This window comes from Apteryx mantelli, chromosome 1 (assembly GCF_036417845.1).
Source record: "Apteryx mantelli isolate bAptMan1 chromosome 1, bAptMan1.hap1, whole genome shotgun sequence".
Taxonomy (NCBI): Eukaryota; Metazoa; Chordata; class Aves; order Apterygiformes; family Apterygidae; genus Apteryx; species Apteryx mantelli.
The window spans coordinates 10,164,858-10,186,236 of NC_089978.1; positions in this window are offsets into that span (position 1 = coordinate 10,164,858).

The window sequence follows — 21,379 nt, forward strand, 5'->3', positions numbered from 1 at the left end:
AGCTGGATCCAGACTCTTAGTGGTGCCCAGTGAGAGGGTAAGAGGCAATGGGCACAAACTGAGATACAGATAATTCCATTTAAACATAAAAAGAGACATTTTTTACTGCAGGGTGGTTGAGCACTGGAAGAGTTTGCTCAAAGAGGTTGTGGCGTTTCCATCCTTGGAGATATTCAGAACTGAACTGGACATAGTCCTGGGCAGCCTGCTCTAGCTGACCCTGCTCTGAGCATGGGGGTTGGACTAGGTGAACTCCAGAGGACCCTTCCAGCCTCAACTATTCTTTGATTCTGTGATTCTGTGAACAGCAGCCTCTCCACTGGTCTTACTTAGGCTTGAGCTGTAGCTCAGACCTCCAATTTTATGAGCATCTGTAATTATGTTGTTGGAGCAAGAAAGGGTGATCAGTGACCTCCAGGACTGCCTCCAAACCAGTGTCCTGTTGCTTACGGACAGGAGTGGCAGACATGTGCAGTTTCATTTTTGGGAAAAGGTTAGTTATGACCAGAGCTAAGTTTATTGCTGTAGGCTAGCATATAAATCTTTGGTCATGCTGGAGCATGTAAGAGGAGAATTTGGCTTTAGGTCGTCAATACATTTTTGATATTTCAACTGAAACTTCTCATGCTAGGGTGATTTCACACAAGAAATATTTTAAGGTTTGATGACTAACCGCACAGCATATCTGATAATTGAACTGCCATGGCATGTTAGTAGTACTGCTATTACACACGGGAAATTTATTTGTCTTTAGATTCTTTAGTCAGCAGGCTGTCCAGGAATCATCCTAATGTCCTGTAGATCCACACAACCATAGTGAACAAGCATGTGGATTGCAGCTTGCACATGTGTGTTAGGGGCAAGCCATCTTTGCTATCCTAGGGGACTTACAGAGGCAGACCCACCTATCTCAATGACATTGCTCAGATGGGAGGAGGTTTAAATGGGCAATGGAAAAAAGACGTCATAAGACATAATGAGACATAAGTCCGGAAATTTTCAGGGAATAGGACTGGTTCAAAAAAATTTTTTTTTAATAGGAATTGTTTTTCTCCTGGTCAATGCTATTATCTTTTCAGTGCATGTTTTGAAATCTCCAAAAAATTATTTGTTAAAAAATGATGTTTTGTGTCAGGATTGTAATTCATAGTATTTTCAGTGTATATAATTTAGCTTAAAACAAAGCAAAGTCTTTAAACATTTCAGTGGTTATAGAAGAATGGCTTTAGTAGCTGGTGATGTACAGTACAATTTTCATAGGATGAAAATAAAAATAAGCAAAATGTTTTGAAAAACAAAATTCTGGTCAAGCTGAACTATGTAAAACACAATCTACTCCATACACATAGTTTCATGACTTTTTATTTTAAAAGCCTAACTTAGTCATGAGTTCTCTGGAGGAGAATGAATGTTGAAAGGATTAACAGACCTTAATAATTGAACTGGCCTAGGAAAAGCTTCCTGTGCTTGCCTGCCTATGTACTTTTAGCCTGTTTTACTATGTTAATAGGTTGTTGTTCCTATTTTGTAGGAGAGGGTAAGGGTATGAAATTGTGTTGACATCATACGGCAATAGAAGTCCATATATCAACACAAAGACTGATTATTTTGATTTTTAATAGCCAGAGGGAATGGTGCAACATCTGTTCTTTGCAACTATGGAAAGTATTTAGTCAACCTGCCAGTTAGCGATTATTGCATTGTACCAAAAAGAAAGAGCGTCACACAATTTCTGACATATGGAAAGTGCCTGGTGGGGTGAATTTCAATCTGAGTTGCAGAGCTAGGCCAAAAATTCATAATAAATCATTTATATGACAAAGTTGGATTCCTTTCTGCCTGCAGGATATTCTGTCTATCTCTTTGAGGGTCTTCTACTGCTGCCCATAACTGCAATATCTGATTCTTTTCTTACAAAAATAGAAGGAAACTTGCAGGGCACTTTGAGCAGAAATTAGGGGTCTCGGGTTCTACTCTGGCCGTGCCATTGTGATTCACATTTATGGATCACCTGCGCATCAGATAAAGTAATAATTCATGGGTGCCCATGAATGGATTTTCATTTTCCTCAGGGTTATTTTCAAATAGGGCTGTTACCCCTGGCTGGTGACCAGCTTGCCTCTTCTTTATTTTCAGAAATAACAACTACATTATCTTCTCATTAATATTTTAAGAGGTTGCTCTTTCTGCTGCAATTGTTTGTCCCATTGCTATGTGGCCACAGACACAGTCAATTTGGAGTTTGATAAAGCTGAAGAGCAGAGGAGAAGGGAAAGTGCAGGGCAAAAACCTCCTAAACTACATCTGTCATTTGAGGAACAGGACCCTTGCCCAAACCCGCAGACCTCCAACCCTGCTGCTGCCCCCAGTCACTCTGTTCCCACTCTTCTCCCCTGTAAATGTTTTACCCCTTCAGCTGTACCAAATAGTGAAGCAGTGATCCCTCTAAGGAAACACCTCTAAGGGACTGCTCTTGCAAGGGAAGTGGGCAATGACACTACTACTTTTTTAACTGTTTATTTCAAATGAATTGTCTTTGGTAGTTACAAGACAAAACAAGCTAACTTATTTTCAGGACTGATGTTGAAATTTCTAAAGAGGAACAGTTTCCAGAGGAAGCTGGGCCTTTCAGATAGTCCTCTTAGTGCCTTGTTTTCTGCTAGTTTTAAAAATGGTGACAATAATACTGTCCACCTGTGGATCACAAACCACTTTCTGAAGAGATTAAGTGTTTTAGAAATGCTGTAAGTGTTACTCAGGCTTAGCAATGACAGGCTAGGAAATCACATGGTGTCTACACTGTCCCTGTAATCCGTGACAGTATAACCACAACTAGCTAGGATGCATTTGCAGCTTGCTTTCATGCTCATGGCACTGAAATCTGCCTTCTGTGAATGTTGATTTAGAAAATGGGAGTGTATGAATTTTCAGTGAGGATGAGGAGAGATGAGGAATGAGAATTACCCATGACAGAGTATTAGTTTCACAATATTGTTATGTCTGGCCGTCTCTGCTTGGTATCATGAAGCACGACAAAACCATAGATGTATCTTTAATCTTTACTGTAGCAAGTTTCGACTTCTAGATAAAGTCAGAGTTGCGAGTGATCTGAGCTGTATTTTCATTTTATTCTTTTGCTTTTGGGGTCAAAGCACTAATTTCCAGCAGTACCAGCATTTGTGTGCATGTGTGTGTGTGTGATTTGACAAAGAGTAGTAATTTTTTAGTCATTAAAGGTATCATTCCTCAAATCAAATAGCAAGCTGTCTTTCACATGCAGTGCAAGACAGTTATAATGGGGAGCATATTTGACACTTCTACTGTGCAAAATAGAGACTTTCCAGGATCTTCTATGGGTTGTGTGATATGCAAATGCTTAAATAAATCTGTGCACTCCACTGAAGTAGCCACTGCTGAAGAGCAGCAATACCTTCCAGGTGGTGCGTTGCAGCAGGAAAGGGAATTTTGGGTTCTGCTTTGGTTCTGCCATTGCATTCATCCTGAACTCTGCGTGAGGCTTGTTTTCCCAGCAGGCTGACACAACAACAGTTCCCTTTCCCAAGGGGATTGGCACGGTAGGTCTCAAAAAGTCATTTCTGATGTGTATACTTTGCTAGTTTTGTTTCTCGACTTATTTTCTATGTGTTGGAATGAAGTGAAATACAAGAGAGTGCCTGAATGCCATTCAGCTGTAGTGCAAGGACAGCCCTGACCTTTACAACAGCAGCAGCTTTGACAGCATTGTCATGTTGTCCCTATTCTGGTGTGGTGCTTCCCAGCCAGAACCTTCTATGGGTAATTTTGACCAGTGAAGGACATTCATGGCTGATTCTCCTAGATCTATAGTATTTAACATTGCATATTAAACCTTCTTCTTCAACTGGTTTTCCCAGACTGATATTGCTTCCACGTCAACTCACAAAAACAAGAACAAAATCCAAACTCTGTGCCTTTCCTTTAATGTGAGACACAGAAGTGCATTGACATTTGGGGCTCTCAGATATAGTAATGGTAAAAGCCATCTGAATTCCTGATTAGACAGAATTAGGCCCAAAGCTTGAAAACAAGTTGCTCACATTGCCTTTCTTTGGTGATGCTGTAAGTTCACTCTCTGAAGAGTTATTCCTGTTTCCATGAGCAGTCCCATGTGCAGGTTTGGCCATGGCTGAGCTGGTGTGAAAGACTGTGGTCCCCAGCCCACCATCCTGGTGACTGTTCTTCCTCACTTCCTCCTAGGATTCATGGCCTACGTCGATTTACTGGCGTAATTTTCCCTTGCTTTGTCTGCCAAAACGTCCTCTTTAAAGAACAAAACAAAACCTACTGAAAGTTGTTTTTAAACCTGGACACGAACACAGTTTTGCTGATGGTTCAGGATGGGTAGTAACAAGAATCAGAAGCGGTGGGAGAGAGAGGTGGGGGCAAGAGGCTGGGGGCTGTAATCTCTCAAGACAAATCAGCTGCAGGCAGTACAGCACATCTGGCCATGCTGTGAGAGAGGATCCAGACCCCCAGGACCTCAGGGAGCAGGAGTTTAATTATGCTCCCTAAATCCAGGTTTTGCTCTGAGGGCAGCAACTGCCTTAGCCAGCCTGCTTATCTTGTCTCTATTAATGTTCTGGCGTTTGACTGATTCAGCATTGTTTTATACCTTTACGTAATTAACTTCATTTTTCTTGGCCTTTGACTGACCTTTTATTCCAGCCCTTCAGTTAATATTCATCTGCCCACAGACACATTAGGAGTGTGCTCCAATAACAGATAAATGCTGTGGTAAATACCCTCGGGTCTCATTACCACTTGAGAAATTGTGTTTAAGAAACAAGGCCCCAAATGTGCTGGCGAATGAAAATAATTAGTCATAGTCCATTATGAACAACTGTTTATGCTATGCCCTCTGTGTGCACTTAACAGCCTGTGTATGAGTAGAGCTAATACTGGTAAGCGTCCTTTTTCACCCAGGCAGGATGTGACTGGAGTTGGTGTCCTCTGATCAGGCTTTTTTCTAATACCATTGCACTTGGTGTACAGACATGTGTCATCCTGGGGAAATGGGTTGTTCCTTTAAATCATATAATAACACCCTCTGGGACGGTACAAAAACTGAGCAGAAACCACTGTGTAGGATGGAAGGTGCTTTCCTTCTGTCTTCCCATATTACCTGGGAAATCTGGGCCACAGAGCAAGTTCAAGTGAGTGGACTCTGAGGGCACCTCTCAGTTGCCTTAGCAAGGTATTTGCTGTTTTGGCTGGAAACTGAATTAGAGTATTGCTCTAATTAATTTCATAATTAATTCAATCCAATTATTTCTGGATTCTTTCCTCCCTCATTCAGGAATGGTCCTTTCATCCCTTGGGCACATGCGCTTGGTCTTTTGTGGACCCTCCCTTCTACCTTTCCTCCGCTGAGGCTCTAGTTTGCCTGTGCAGCTAAACCCTTGCCTCACACTGTGATTGCTCCAGTTTCTCTTTGGTTCTTGCCCTTCCCCAGTCAATACTCTCAGAGTATTGTGGTCTTTGCCTGCTGCTCTGACCCAAGTGCCTGCCCTCCAGGATTTCTCTCCTGGCATACTGCTGTCTCTACCCATGCCTTGTTGGCTCAGTGATCCTTTATCTGACCATAGAGACCCTCACAACACTTAATTTAATGGGGAGATATTCCTTCCAGGAATCAACTTTTCCTCGACGTTTGTGAGTGCTGACTCCCTGGTGGCGTTTTCTGTTGCAGGAGACTGCAAAAAGCAAGGGTAGATGATATATGTAGCGCATGACCTAGATTAAAAAAGAAAAGTCCCTCTTTCTGGTGATACCATGGCCCTGTTGCACTGACTTTTGCAGCTCTCCAGCTTTTGTGTAGAGGCTTAGAGCTCAGAGAAACTTTTTGGTAAACATATATGGTAGCAATGTCTTTGCCTACCCATCAAATAGTAATAAGAGAAGCACATATGCACAGATATCATTTCCATAGCTATTGGTACCCTGGAAGATTACAGTAGTTCTCTCAGCCGGGCTAGTCACTAGTAATTCCTAATGCACTTAATCAGCCCTGTGGAAAGAAGTCTATGGATGCTCCACCACCCTGCATCTGTTGAATATGTGGTGTGGCAACCTGGGTTATTAAGTAGCTTCAGCTGTACGGAGGGCAAAACAAATGATGGCTCTGCAAGCACTTTTATTAGAGCAAGCAGAAGCGACTGCCATCTCCCGCTTCTTTTGGCAACAGTAATTTGTTCCGTGCCCCACTGCTCGGGAATAGCCAAGATGCTTTGGGCTCATTTGGACCATCCTTCTCCAGGCACTTCATCTGGGCAGCTCCTTTGGTCTTTGCACACAGAGGCTAATTTACAGCTGCTCTCTGTGGAGAAGGAAAAGTGCTGGAAATTGGGCTGGGTTGAACCAGATCTGAGCAGCCCTTCTGAGACTCGGGTCTGTATGCTCAGTAGACGATGGTTTCTCTGCTTTATGCTGTTACGTCCCTTTTAGATGGCCTGGGATCACAAGGGATCTCAAGGCCCGATATCACATCTCAAGTGAGTGGGAAGCTCCCCATGTTGGCAGTCTTGCTACTTGATCCAGTCATCCATCTGGCCTCTTGGCTCGTTCCCTTTGCCGGTGAGCTAGTTTTTATACCTTGCTTATCACTCAAAGGGTGAGCACAAGGCTAACGTGTTGGTGAAGTCCCACCTAAAACCTCAGATCTGTGCAGTATCTGTGTATTATTGAACTTGAATGCAGTGTAGTTGCTTGTGTTTCTAGGTCAGCTTGCTGAAAATCTTGCTGGTTTTGGCTAAAGAGCCCTGTCACCCTGTTCCCTCGTTTTCTCTATTTACAATTCAAATTGGAAAGAGAGCATAATAAAAACTTAAAAAGAACGCTGTCATTACTTGTAACACCTGATCAGTCAGAGGATACAGTACAGCATTTTTTAAGACTTGAAGGGATAAACACACTTGCATATAGAATTGATCTGACAGTAAAAAGAATGCCTTAGTATTTTTCCAAACAATGAGGTCAAGACTGGCTTAAGAAAATATTATTTGTTATTTGCAAATACTGAGAAAACTGCTCTGTGTATTTCAAAAAATTTGCAAGTCCTGCAAGTTTTGTGGATTTTTGCATGACTAGTTCCTTCAAAAAGCTAGAAAGCTGTTCATAGCTTAGTGTTCTTTACCATCTAGAGTTTCAGTTATCACTCAGTGAGTGGAGACAATACTTTATGATTTTGGTAGTCCATGACACATAAAAAAAGATGAATAATCACATTGCCCTTTTGGAAAGAATCCTAGCTTCTACTATATGATTGTTCACTGAAGATATTGGCAAAATTTTCAAACAAAGAGCAGATTTTTATGTAAGAAATTAGTACGAATTTGTGGAAAAATACAGAGGGGCCACTTTTGTAATAGATATTAGTCTACAACTAATTTGGCCAGTTCTATTTATAAAACAGATACAGCTGTGGAAAAGCTTTGTGAGGAAACCCATAAACACACAGACTTCATTCACTTTAAACCCTGAACAGGGGATATGTTCTTCTTCCTATTGCCAAACTCGAGGATAATTTTGTGTGTGGAAACCATGTAAAGTGGAGTGGTGTCTTTATTCAGTCGTAACATAAAACCAGGCCGAGTTTTGTGGCTTTGGCTGGGGTTTTCTAATTTGATTTTGATGCGAGTAAAAACAATCTTCTTAACTGGGAGATGGGCGTCTGAATTGCCTTCTCCTGGAATAAAAAATATTCACTCTGAACTGCAACACTGGCTGGTTGCGCATGGGTGAGCGCGAGCCTCCTCCTGGAGGTCCACGTGCAGCCTGCCCTTGTCTTACACAGCTACAAAACCCTCCCAGTGAGTATATTACTGCTGAGAGAGAATTTCAAATTTGTTCTCTTCCATTCTTTTGAGCTGGTCCAGTTTCCTAAGTATTTTACCGCTATTCTCAGTGTTTGGGGAGTGGAAACCAAGTAGCTTGTCACCTTCTCCTTTCCAGTCATCTTTGCTTTCAGATTGCTGTGCCTTTGGGTTAAAACCGCTGAAGAAGGATGTTTCTTAACAATGATTCTCAGGGAGATTTAATTGCAGGAACTCACTGTTAAGTTTATGTTAATATTAACTTTGGCAGAATCACTGTTCCCTTTTAATAAATACAATCTAAAATGACAAAACAAGTCGGATGAACCCACCGAACTATTTTTCTGTTTCTGTCAGACTGCTCTGCGTGAAGGAAGATTTCACTGATAAGAAGCTCCCAAGTGATCTGCCAGGTGTCTGGTATGACGCAGTTTAAAAGAAATTTTATTATAATGGAGACCAATGTATTACTGTAATTCTTTATTGCACAGCTCTATGCATTTGATGATTACTCAACGATTTTGCCTCAGAAAGTCAAAATCCAGATGACATGTCATTCTCACCTATATAGCCCCAAAATAGAAAATGTTTTTAGTCTCCCTGGTTGTTACTTATACGTATTTAATAAATCCACCTGACTGCAACGGAGGTCTGTGTGGAAAGCCAGTGTGAGAATGACATTAAAAGGCTCTGGCCAATAATGCATATATCCTGATTATATCCAGTGCCAAAGAAAGTTGTTCCAGCTTCACACTGGCGCACAGAGTTTGTCGCTGCTAAAAAATTCTCCTTCTCAGTCCTTGCAGCCTGGGCAGAGTTTGTCTTTCAGACCCTCGTGATTACACGGACGAGTGAAGGAGCCTTTTGACATTCTGTGCTCACACAACAACATTTGATGCAAACAGATAGGGTCTCCTGGCTGCTGATGTTCGTTCCTATCTGTTTGCAATCAGAGCAGAGCCAAGCAGAAACTTAATTCTTTCAGAACTTGGCAGATTTTATAAACAAGATGAAAAATGATATTTGTAGGGAGCTGGGATTTCATTGCTGCTGACCTGAGCAGAATGGATGACTGCAGAATGCTTTTTTGGTCTTCTGAAAACAATTAGAATAAACCAGCTGTATTTTAAGAGTAGCAGACAAAGTGTCTGTTAAGCTGATAGCTTAAAAGTGTCATTTTCTTGTTCTGCCATTTGTGAAAATGACAGGTATTTAAGCCTAAATTTTTCCTGTGCAGAATTGGCCTAATCTTGTAAAATTTTGCACCCGATGCACTAAGTGTGATTGACAAGGCATATGTACGCATTAGAAGATGGGAGGTCAGAGGAAGAAACACCAGAGTTCTCTGAAATTCCCTGGATATTTTCTTTTGTTTCAGTCCAACTGTTTTCTCTCACCTACTTACAGATGAGCCAGAAAGATTTTTAGCATTACAAAAGTTAGGTATATAGGTTTATGAGGAGAAATTAGTAGCTTTTCTGATAAAGCAATGTCTAATTCAATTTAAACTAAGAATATTAAGCAGTATGCACTGAATCATCTTGAATTCTGATGAGACACAGTACTAAAATTTGGCTTGTGACTTTGCAAGGTTCATAAGAAGTGATCTGGACATCGCTCAGAGAAAACTAAATGCTCGTTTAGCTAAAGATGTGGAAGAAACTGAATGCTAAAAAACACCCAACAAATGAAAATTCTGTGTTGTAAGCTGATGTCCATTTTGGCTTGCAAATGATTGAAGACAGAGCAATGAATGACAGATAAATTCTTAAACTAGCTCCGTTTGAGCTGGGATTGTATTGCTTGGGAACTCTTGCAGTGTCCACATGAGGCATAGGGTATTTATCCTCAAAGTCATCAGAATTTTTTCTACGTTTCTCTGTCCGATTTTGTGTGCATCACGTTGGGGGCAGCCAGAGGACACATGGAGACTGGAGCAGTAGATTGTCCCAGGGCTTGATTATGCCAAGTGTTGAGTATGCTTTGCTCTCACAGATTGAAAAAGACCATTCCCATGTCAGGCTCTATAAATACCCGTGCAATCAAGGGCGTGTTATTCCCCAGGTTCTCGTCTTGTCTCATGGAGTGCTTGGCAGCCTCTCAATCTCATTACAGACCCTGATGATATCCTGGCAGCACAGGGAGGCCTTCTTAATCCTGATGGTTTTAACAGCTTGCCAAAAATGGTCCTCCTTTGTCATGAACAAGTTCTGCTTCACCCAATGTATCATAAATGTATCACTTGGAGGAATCCCATGGGTGAGGGCCCTGGAAGGAAGGAGTGTTCAAGAGAGTTGGTTAATATTCAAACATCACTTCCTCCAGGCTCAAGAGCGGTGCATCCCTATGAGTAGGAAGTCAAGCAAAGGAGGTAGGAGACCTGCATGGATGAGCAAGGAGCTCCTGGCAAAACTCAACCAGAAGAAGGAAGTCTACAGAAAGTGGAAAGGGGGACAGGCCACTTGGGATGAATATAGGAATGTTGTCAGAGTATGCAGGGATGCGACGAGGAAGGCTAAGGCCCGTTTGGAATTAAATCTGGTGAGAGATGTCAAGGACAACAAGAAGGGCTTCTTCAAATACATCAGCAGCAAGAGGAAGACTAGGGAAAATGTGGGCCCTTTGCTGAATGGGGTGGGTGCCCTGGTGACGAAGGATGCAGAGAAGGCAGAGTTACTGAATGCCTTCTTTGCTTCAGTCTTTACTGGTCAGGCCAGCCCTCAGGAACCCCAGACCCTGGAGGCAAGAGAGAAAGTCTGGAGAGAGGAAGACTTTCCCTTGGTGGAGGAGGAGTGGGTTAGAGATCATTTAAGCAAACTTGACACCCACAAATCCATGGGCCCTGATGGGATGCACCCACGAGTGCTGAGGGAGCTGGCGGACATTATTGCTAAGCCACTCTCCATCATCTTTGAAAGGTCATGGAGAACAGGAGAGGTGCCCGAGGACTGGAAGAAAGCCAATGTCACCCCAGTCTTTAAAAAGGGCAAGAAGGAGGACCCAGGGAACTACAGGCCAGTCAGCCTCACCTCCATCCCTGGAAAGGTGATGGAGCAGCTCATCCTGGAAGCCATCTCCACGCATGTGGAGGAAAAGAAGGTGGTGATCAGGAGTAGTCAGCATGGCTTCACCAAGGGGAAATCATGCCTAACCAATCTGATAGCCTTCTATGATGGAATGACTGGCTGGGTAGATGAGGGGAGAGCAGTGGATGTTGTCTACCTAGACTTCAGCAAGGCTTTTGACACTGTCTCCCATAGCATCCTCATAGACAAGCTCAGGAAGTGTGGGTTAGATGAGTGGACAGTGAGGTGGATTGAGAACTGGCTGAATGGCAGAGCTCAGAGAGTTGTGCTCAGTGGCACAGAGTCTAGTTGGAGGCCTGTAGCTAGCGGTGTCCCCCAGGGGTCAGTACTGGGTCCAGTCTTGTTCAACTTCTTCATCAATGACCTGGATGAAGGCACAGAGTGCACCCTCAGCAAGTTTGCTGACGATACAAAACTGGGAGGAGTGGCCGATACGCCAGAGGGCTGTGCTGCCATTCAGAGAGACCTGGACAGGCTTCAGAGATGGGCAGAGAGGAACCTCCTGAAGTTCAACAAAGGCAAGTGCAGGGTCCTGCACCTGGGGAGGAATAACGCCATGCAGCAGTACAGGTTGGGGGTTGACCTGCTGGAAAGCAGCTCTGCGGAGAAGGACCTGGGAGTGCTGGTGGACACCAAGTTAAGCATGAGGCAGCAACGTGGCCTTGTGGCCAAGAAGGCCAATGGTATCCTGGGCTGCATCAGGAAGAGTGTTGCCAGCAGGTCGAGGGAGGTGATTCTCCCCCTCTACTCAGCCCTGGTGAGGCCACATCTAGAGTACTGCGTCCAGTTCTGGGCTCCCCAGTACAAGAGGGATGTGGCACTACTGGAGCAAGTCCAGCGAAGGGCCACAAAGATGATTAGGGGCCTGGAGCATCTCTCTTATGAGGAAAGGCTGAGAGAGCTGGGCCTGTTTAGCTTGGAGAAGAGAAGGCTGAGAGGAGATCTTATCAATGTGTACAAGTATCTGAAGGGAGGGTGTCGAGAGGATGGGGCCAGACTCTTTTCAGTGGTGACGAGCGACAGGACGCGAGGCAATGGGCACAAACTGAAACACAGACACTTCCATCTTAACATGAGGAAAAACTTTTTCACTGTGAGGGTGACAGAGCACTGGAACAGGTTGCCCCGAGAGGTTGTGGAGTCTCCTTCTCTGGAGATATTCAAAATGCGCCTGGATGCAATCCTGTGCAATGTGCTCTAGGTGACCCTGCTTGAGCAGGGGGGTTGGACTAGATGATCTCCAGAGGTCCCTTCCAACCTCAGTGATTCTGTGATTCTGTGATAAAGTCCAAAAGATCTGAACATGATCCATGGGACTGCCAAAGACTAGATAGTCATCACTTCCTCCAGTGTAGTCTGACAGGACACCAAGTTCTTCTTCAGGATCTTCTGGAAACTCCTCTTCTTGATAAGGAGCTTTCCAGGTGGAAAAGCTTCTGAAGTTTGACATTGCCACTGTTTGTCATTGCCACTGTGAAGGATGGTGCTTCTGCTGCTTTGTTCCCTGCTAGGTGCCCCTCAGGATGTTGCTACTGAGAGGATTGAAATGCACATCTTTCTTTAACAGAGGCAGCCATTTTGGCAATTGCAAGTGTTTTATTTATAAATAGTTAGCATATACTTCAAATACAATTTTTGCTCAGAAAACTCACAATGCCCACTGTGAATGCCTCACTCAGCATACGGGCAGAATATGGCCTAAGAAAAAAAAAGTTAATTTGAGATGAACCTCTTCAACACGGTACTTGTTCCTCCTCTAAGTCTGTAGCTGCTTTTCCAACTTTCTCCTCAGAGCATTTAACATAGCCCCGGTGAATTATGTCCCTGGCTCCATTACTTAATTCCTCCCCCTCCATGCAAAATATTATACCAAAAAGACTCCTCCTAAGACTTTCTGTTGTCCCTTGCGGCTTCCTGCAGATCTCTGGGATATAATTTATCTCATGCAATGCTTGTCAGCCTTCCTTAGTTTGTAATGTCCAGCTGTGCGCTATGGGACAACACTTCATCCTTTTAATGTTTACCTTAACCCCTCTCCACCCACCTCCACAGGAAATCTCAACAGAGCATTTCAGATAGGAGTGTCAGTCTTCTGTTCCTTGGATAAGAAAAACCAGAAAACACTTTTTTTAAGGTCAGGTCTTCAGTAACATGAAATTCTTCCATCCTGCACTAAATTCTGCTGAAGGAAAACCATTGCCTTCATACCTGCTTATTTATTCCTTTGTCAAAATTTTGCCTTTGTTTTTATTCACTCTGGTGTTTTGTTTTTCTAAAAAATTGCCAGATTTCTGTTTATTTATTATCTATTGCTGATGGTGTAGCTTGGAGGGTTGTTTTTTCTATATGTTTTGTGTTTTTTTCCTGCGGATGTAGGTTTTTATTCTTATACAGCTTTTGACATGCTCTCAGAGAGTCGCAGTTCAAAAGCGTGTGCATATGACTGCAACAAAATGGCTTAATGTGGCCTCATGGCTTCCTGCTGAGGATCTGAGTTACTAAACTTCCCTGATTAAACTAAGTCATTTTATTTTACAATTGCAGCATGCTAGGAAAGTGTAAATGACTGCCTAACAGTGATCACCTTCCAAACACTGAGCAGTTAAGTTGCAACTGTTCAGAGTCTGGCATCTCTCTGTTCATACTCTAAGACAACCTTTCCAATATACTCCCTTGATTTATTTAACAGAGTATGGATGGGTCTAGCACAGTAAAACATCCTGAAAACCAAACCATAGCTCCCTGATAGCTCTACAGAGGTACAGCTAATAGGTAGCTGTACTACTGTAATTTTAAAGTTGAATATGTATATAATTGTGTGGCTGGATCCAAGTCCGTTCTGGAAGGATTTTGCCCTAGTTTTAAGACCTGTTCCTTTTACCAGGTGTAAGGACTGGGTGATTGCTTTTCCAGGGTCTACGACTCAGCAGTGGGCTGAAGTGGCTAATGGATGTGTGCAGCAATTTAAACAAATGGGATTACTTCCAAAGCAGGACAGTATACTTTTCTCTGTAATAATCAATCTTTAATAGTAACTTCTGCATGTCTGGGGTGAAGTATGCCAGAACTACACATCCTCCTTCTTTTCAAAAACAAATACTTCTTTGAACGGGCTATTTTTAATAGCTGAAACTCAATGAGAAGGGCATTATGCAGAAGGGTATCTTAAGAATAATATAATTTATTATTAATGAGATTATTCTCTGAACATTAGCACAATGTACAGAGATAACCTGGTGCAACACAAAGAGGAATATATTCTACAATGCAGTTGAACTGTTACAGAGCCAGCTGGGCAAAAAATTCAATGTCTACATGCTGGTCTCTGGACTAGGAGTTAAAAGTATTGCTGAGATAGTTGTGTGGTGAGGTTGCCATTTTAGTGCTACAGAAGGAGGAACTTAGTAAAGTCTTTGTCTTTACATTATTTATTAAGTAAATGAACTATCTATGGATCACCTTTGTTACTCAACGTATGTAACAACTCACTAGCAGATGCCAGATACTGAAATTCCCCATGCATGGTAATTTGTGAGCTAAAGGAAAATGTTGCAATGCTTCATTGTGCAAATGGGGAAAAAAAACCCTGCTTTTCAAAATACACTTTCCAAATCCATTCTGGAGACCATAAATGTAATAAAATGTATGTAATTAAGAGCAGGTACAAGTGTAAACTCTTTGGACTGCTTGGATACACTCATATTCAGTTGTCTTTGTTGTCTGATATTTATCTCAGCATCTCACAAACTGAAAGCACCAAAGTTTTTGGTATTTCAAGCTCATGGGTTCATACAACCACAGGGCTTTCTGTAGTCTCAGCTACTGTTAAGGTACTTTAAAGTTTCAAAATTTCAAACAAAACAAAAAAAAAAAAAAGAGAAAACCACAGAAGCTGTTTTACTAAAACCTGAACTGATTCAGTACTGGTCTCTGGATTTTTGAGGCATTGCTCGTGTGGTGTTTTAGCCAAAGTGGCAAGAGTTTAGCTGTAGCACACATCTGAGCAAAGTGGGCCAGTGGGGATGGTGGCAGTGAGGAGAGCAGGGTTGCCTCTGGTGCCACTGCTCTCCTGCTGTCTAACTTTGGGTAATCCTCTTGCCTCAGCTTCCCTGCCTGCAGAATGGGCGCAGCGATCCGACTGTCTATAACCCTGATAAATGCACAAAAAGTATTCGGGGCTTGGGAACGAGATTTGTTTGCTTAAGAAGGTCCAAGCACAGGGCTACTGAGCACAGGGCTACTAATGCTGCTGTTCCTTCAAAATCTTCACAGACAGAATGCCAACACATAAACTCATGCGTAAACAGACTTTTCGTGAAGATCACAGCAAAATAACAGCAGGTGCCACTGAATTGGGATCCAAGTGTAAGGGATGAAGAAGTAAGCTGCAGCTGAAACGCTGATCTTCTGCCACCAGGTGGGATCTGAGACTGCGGTTCGCCTCGGAAAGGCCGTGCAGGCAGCGCGGCTCCGCCTGAGCGGCCGCATCCTCCTTGCACCGGGACCCGCACCCTTTCTGGGGAGCCACCTGCAAACTGCGAAGGTTTACTCAAAGGGTGAACGGTCGAAAAACATTTCTGGAATGGTTGCAGCTGAGGTTTCTGTGACTGTCACATAGACAGGGAAAACAAAAGCCACCTGTACTCCTGAGGTATAAACTTACATCTCCTATACCCAGGTTAAATCAAATACATCCCATTTTAAGACTCAATAACCCCAAATCCTTAGGATTAACTAATAAAAAGCAAGACAGTTAATGAAAGAAAACAAAATATGACGTTATTCAGCTCTTATCATCTGCAAAAAAAAAAAAAAAATCTCTAATTCAATTTCACTTTCTTTTCCTGTTTCATTTTGGCTGTAGTGAAATTTAAAACAAAATCTCAGATACATTGAAGAGGATAAATTTTACTCCAGCACTGTATAAAGGTGTCTCAAATTGCCCCAGGGATATCTGTGAAATACATGACTTTGAAGCTTCAAAGGCAAACGGTGTGAAAGATGAAGTGGAATTGTCCTGAAACCTGAAGAAGTTCAGACAATTTTTGTTGTGGTGCCGAAATACATGAGCGCAGGATTTAACTTTGATAGGCATCAGAAATTTGACAGCTGAGAAATGGACAGTGTGACTAAGCTGTATGTCATAAATAGGTGTAATTTGGGTGGAACCGTTTGTCTTTGCAGGATTTAAGTACACCCACTCAATCTGGCAAAATTTGCCAGCCTGCACACAGCCTCCAGCGCAGGCAAACCCCAGAGGCCCTGTCCCTCTCAACCCAAATAATTCGGCCCCAATTTGCCTTAGAGCAAGCTGTTTCATCAGATTCACTTTTACTCTGGTCCTACTCAGAACCAGGGTGTCAGTCAAAAAGATTTCCCTGTCTAAACTGGGGTAACTATCTGTTGTATGGGCCCACCTTAGCTTCTTATTCGATCTACCTGCCTCACTAGGTGGTATTAGCAAAGAAATAAGTGCTGTCATGTGCAAAGTATATTTAGGCCTTTAATTTTGAATTGTGAGTATGTACTGAGAAAGGAAAAACAGTTATTTGGGTAACTTAGAAAGTTACCTAGAAATCCAGACTGAAACCTTGACTCCTGACTTCGACAGGGCCAATATTTGACCTAATGTAGGTTTAAAGGAGCATGCAGAGATTTAGGTGCCAAATACAGGCACTGATGTGTCTGTTACTCTCACGTTAACTGTTGAAAGGGAGAGGATAAAAGCATGAGATATGAAAAGACTTTGACCTCCTCGTCTTTCTCTCCCCAAAAAAATAAAACCCAAAAACCATGATCTCCAGAAAGCATCATCCAATGGTCCATCTTTTTGCCTCTCAGTTCTGAGTTTTGTGAAAAACTCTGGTACCTAAATGTGGTGAATACACCCATTTTCTCACTCCTAAATTATTCATAAATGCAATGGCTTCACATTCCTAACATCAGAAGGAAATAGTTCCCTATTGTGTTTAGAGGATTTTAGAGTAGGTTTTGAACCCCAAATGATGGGAAATTCTAAAAATAGGCAAAATCAACCTTTTATCTCTTCACTTAATAGTTTATCCAAATTTTTGGCAAAATGAAGGAAGGCGATGAGGAGGAAAGAGACAGATGAGAAGAGCAAGCAGCCCTTGCTGTCTGAAAGATGACAACAAAAACTGGAAAACCTCTTCCTTCATCCTTTATCTCATACTCCCCTAAGGGCAGCTGAATTTTCATTGCTCATATTTGAGGATAAAGCTACTCTTGAGAGAAGACCACAACATGGTTGACTCCTGGCTGAAGCTATATTCAAGGATGCCTTTCAATCAAAATTAGCACTGCTAATTTGACTTGGTAATCCCTGCTTAGAGATGTCCATGCTGTGGGCTTCCTCATCTCCTTTCCTGACCATCTCTAGTTCCCCTCCAGCTGGTCCTGCTCTTCGGTTTGTTGCCTCTCATCTCCACCTCCATGGCCTGCTGTAATTTTAAGCACATTAAGTGCAGGACAGAATACCATATATCATGCAATTAGGAGCTGCTGTGTTGGCTTCAGTGTTATGGTCTGGTCCTTCTATGTTGCTTTTATAGTCAAAGGCCAAATTCTGGCTTGAGAAGACCAATTTGCTTTGTGGAGGGAAGAGGAGAGAAAGATTTATATCAGAAACCTGGCAGAATTAGCTCTGGTGCCAATCATATCCCTCTGACAAGATGTGAGAATGAAATCTGGTAACATGAACATGAGAGCAGTCTGAAATCGTTCCTCTTCACTTAGAAGCCTGTTCTAACTGATGCCAGAGCTTGCCATTTAGTACCCCTTCACACTATGCATACAGAATTAGATTAGATTAAAATTCACCAGCTCCCTAAAAAACAAAACAAAACAACAAAAAAAAAACCCCACAACAACTTCTATCACAATTAGTTATTAGAATTGAGTTAGCAGGATGAGTTTGTGTAGTGTTGCTTTCCTTTCATACAAAATCCTGTTATAACTGCAAATGCATATGAAATGCTTAGAAGCCATGTTATCAAACTGCTAATCTGTACTGCCTTACATTAAAGACTCTAATACTAGTAACATTCATTTTGAGGCAATTCCTGTACATTTCTGACTTAAATTTCTATTTTCTGAGGCCTTATTTGTTACATGGAGCCATCCGTTCCTGCCTCAGGGACTGACAAACTAAACTGGAAATTAAAACTGCATTTGTAATTATGTAATTACTTAATGGAGTATTAACATTATTCTTCTGTTTTATTACAGGCATTCTAATCTAGTGGCAATGAATAAAAAGTGCTTCAAATCAATTACATTTGTATTAAGGAGTTCTTCCTTGGAGTTGCCACCTCTGTGAAGTGCTAATTCTTTCTTCACTGCATGTGATTATAAAACTTGTCATCCGATCTTCTCAGGCACAGAGGGACAAACTGTGATCTGCTTTTGACTTGTGGGGAATAGTCTGGGATGTTACCAGGATACATGAAAAACATATTGACCTGAAAAGCGAGGGGGATCCTGACTTTCTTAGCTGTGTGAGACATGTGCCAAAAATCTTCATATGTTCAAGAGCCATAAGACCCATACATCGTATCTCCAGAGGCTAGGGAATAAGGAGAGAAGTATGTCCAGAAGAAGGGAACAGACAAGGGTTAGCGTAGCTCCTCAGAGGATCCCATGGTCTGGTAGGAGACTGGGCTGAGCTGGACTACTCTGGGCTGTATCAGGTCCAGAAGCTTCTTCTGCCTCATTTTCTTTTGTGCCTGGAAAGCTGGATGCCCTGACAACCCTTTGGTCACACGCAAGGTCTGCAGCTGCATCTGACCTGCTCGTGTGAAGGAAAGTCGGCTGGTCTGTGGCCACTGGAGGGGGACTGAGGAGATGTGTCCTGGGCACCCAGAAGCACTGTTCTGCAGCTGTCGGTAACAGCTCTCTCAAGATGGGGTCTAACTAGAATGCCCATAAACTGGAACCAAGAATAGAAAAGCAGCGTGAAATGGAAGTATTTCTTCAACTTGCATCTCCAGTTCAATAATCTAGTTCTTACAGAGTTCCCATAGAATTCTAGCTCTAATCAAAAGATATTCAGCAACAATTTTGGCCCAAAGTTTTATTTTGCACACTCTGTGTCTTATGCTGGAAAGTTTTGCTGTTGGTTGAAACCCAACTAAATATAATTAAAAAAAAAAAGAGAAGAGAGTCACATTTTACTGTTATTTCTGAGACTCTTGTCTCACAATTTGGTATGAGGTCTGTGGTTTCTAGTCTAGACCATCGAAGTGTGAGGCTCTGTTTACTTATTTGTCTCCCAGGTGATTATGACTAGTTTGGAAGAATGCATAAATCAAGCAGTGGTTTGTCATAATTCTTTTTTTTTTTTTTTTAATAGCTATTACTCATATGACTGTACTGGACTGAAAATAAATTGCTCTAATACTGGGCCTTTTGATCTTAATGCTACTGTATCTATAATGTGTTAGGATATGATAGTCTGATACAGGTAAACGTTACTTATTCTCGCTGGACCATTTTTCTCGAAAGAGAGGAAACAGTGATGAAGGCTAACCACATACTGGGCTGCAGCAGTAAGAGTGGAGCCAGCAGGTCCAGGGAAGTAGTTCTGCCCCCACCCAGCTCTTGTGAGACCATATCTGAGGGATTTTGTCTGGTTTGGGGCCCCAGTACAGGAAAGACATTGATAAATTGGAGACAGCAAGGAGAGGGCCCCCAAGACAGTGAGAGCTGGAGCACTTGCCCTGTGAGGAGAGGCTGAGGGACCAGGGCTTGTTCAGCCTGGAGAAAGAAAGGGGAGAGACCTTATTGCTGTCCAGAGCTGCCTAACAGGAGGTGACCAAGTTGGATGTACTGAAGGAAATTGTTTTGTTGATCATGGAGTTAGTATTGTGAGTCACAGTGCTTACTTTAGACATAGAGGTATCATACTGGATATACTATACCTCTGCCACAGCAGAGACCCTTCCCCCTGGAGAATCCCAGATCTGCGCTCAAATACAATGGCACAGGAGGCTAGTTGAGAAAGCAAGATGGAAAATACTGCTTTTGTGCATTTTAAATTCAGTTCCAGTTTTGTCCAATTAGAAACAACATACCTCACCAGCAAAAAAAAGAATATCCCATATTAACTTGAAAAAAATCATTTTCAAATGTAATAACAAGTTCTTCCAGAAGCAGCAAAATGGACAACATCCATGATTAGATTTTGTGGTGTTTGAAAGGATGTGAATGTAACTGAACCCTTTTCTTTGTCTCAGAGCACTCATGGTGTTTTTTTCCTGTGCAGACTCCCCAGTGTCTTCATAATGGTTTGAATTCTCGCTGACACCGTTCATTCAATGAGGGCAATTATAGGAGCTTTATCTCTTTTGGATGTGGTGAAATCTGCAGGACTATAATGTGCTTGAGTTTCTGTCAGATTTTGTTGAAATTAGTGGGTTCAAAAGTTATCAGAGATGGTCACAGAGAGTAAGATGGACGTACCTAAGAAGTGTGCTCACCTAGATTTCATTTCCATAGAAAACCTGGTTAAAAATGTAAGCTATTAATAGTCTGAATTAAGTTTGGTTACATAATTGCATATATAAACATGCCTAAATACTCTCTTCCTGGTTAGCAAAAAAGTGCCAAATTTAGAATAAAGGCTCTATTAATGAACAGACTTTAATGTCCACCTCTTGACAAACATCATAGCGTGTAAAAGAAAATTCAAAAAAGCAAAAAGTTCAAAGGAGAATTTAAATTACTGATTTAAAGCTAGACTTCCTACTTAATAACTCATCTTCATTTAAATCAATCTTTGCCAAATGGGACTGAAATTAAGAAAATAGAAAAATCAATTGAGTCTCAACACATTTCTTTTTTCTAGGACACAAGTGACTGAGCTCTAGAAACCTCTTCAAAAGCAACCAAGAAGATTACTGTCACCCTTTTTTCTGGGGGTGGGGGGGGGGGTGGGGGGGGCAGAGAGACAAATCTTGCCCTGATTTGAATCGTGCAAAGGCATGATCCTTCTACTCACTTTTTTGGTCTCTGCCAAGCACAGTGACATGGGTGTTAATAAGATTTCGTTGGAAATGGAATAACGTGATAAGGTCATTTTGCAGGATTGGAGCCTGAGTGGACAATTCATCTCATTTAACATAAGCTATATATAAATTAGCATTTAATACAAAACTAGTCCTTTTAGACTTTTTAGTGAATGAAAAGAAAGGCAGGATCTGCAGGCCCTGAGTTAGCTAAACTAGGGTTGATGTCTAAGATAAATGGAATGAACTCACCTCTGGACTAGTCCATCTTTCTCCAGTGACTGTAGGGGTGGATTGAGGCCACCCAGGACTAGAAATATAACTCTGAGACACTTAAGGTTAGGTGAGGTAAATCCTACCCTTACAGACGAAAACCCCTCTTTTATCTCATAGTTTTTTTTTTTTTTTTCTTCTCCTC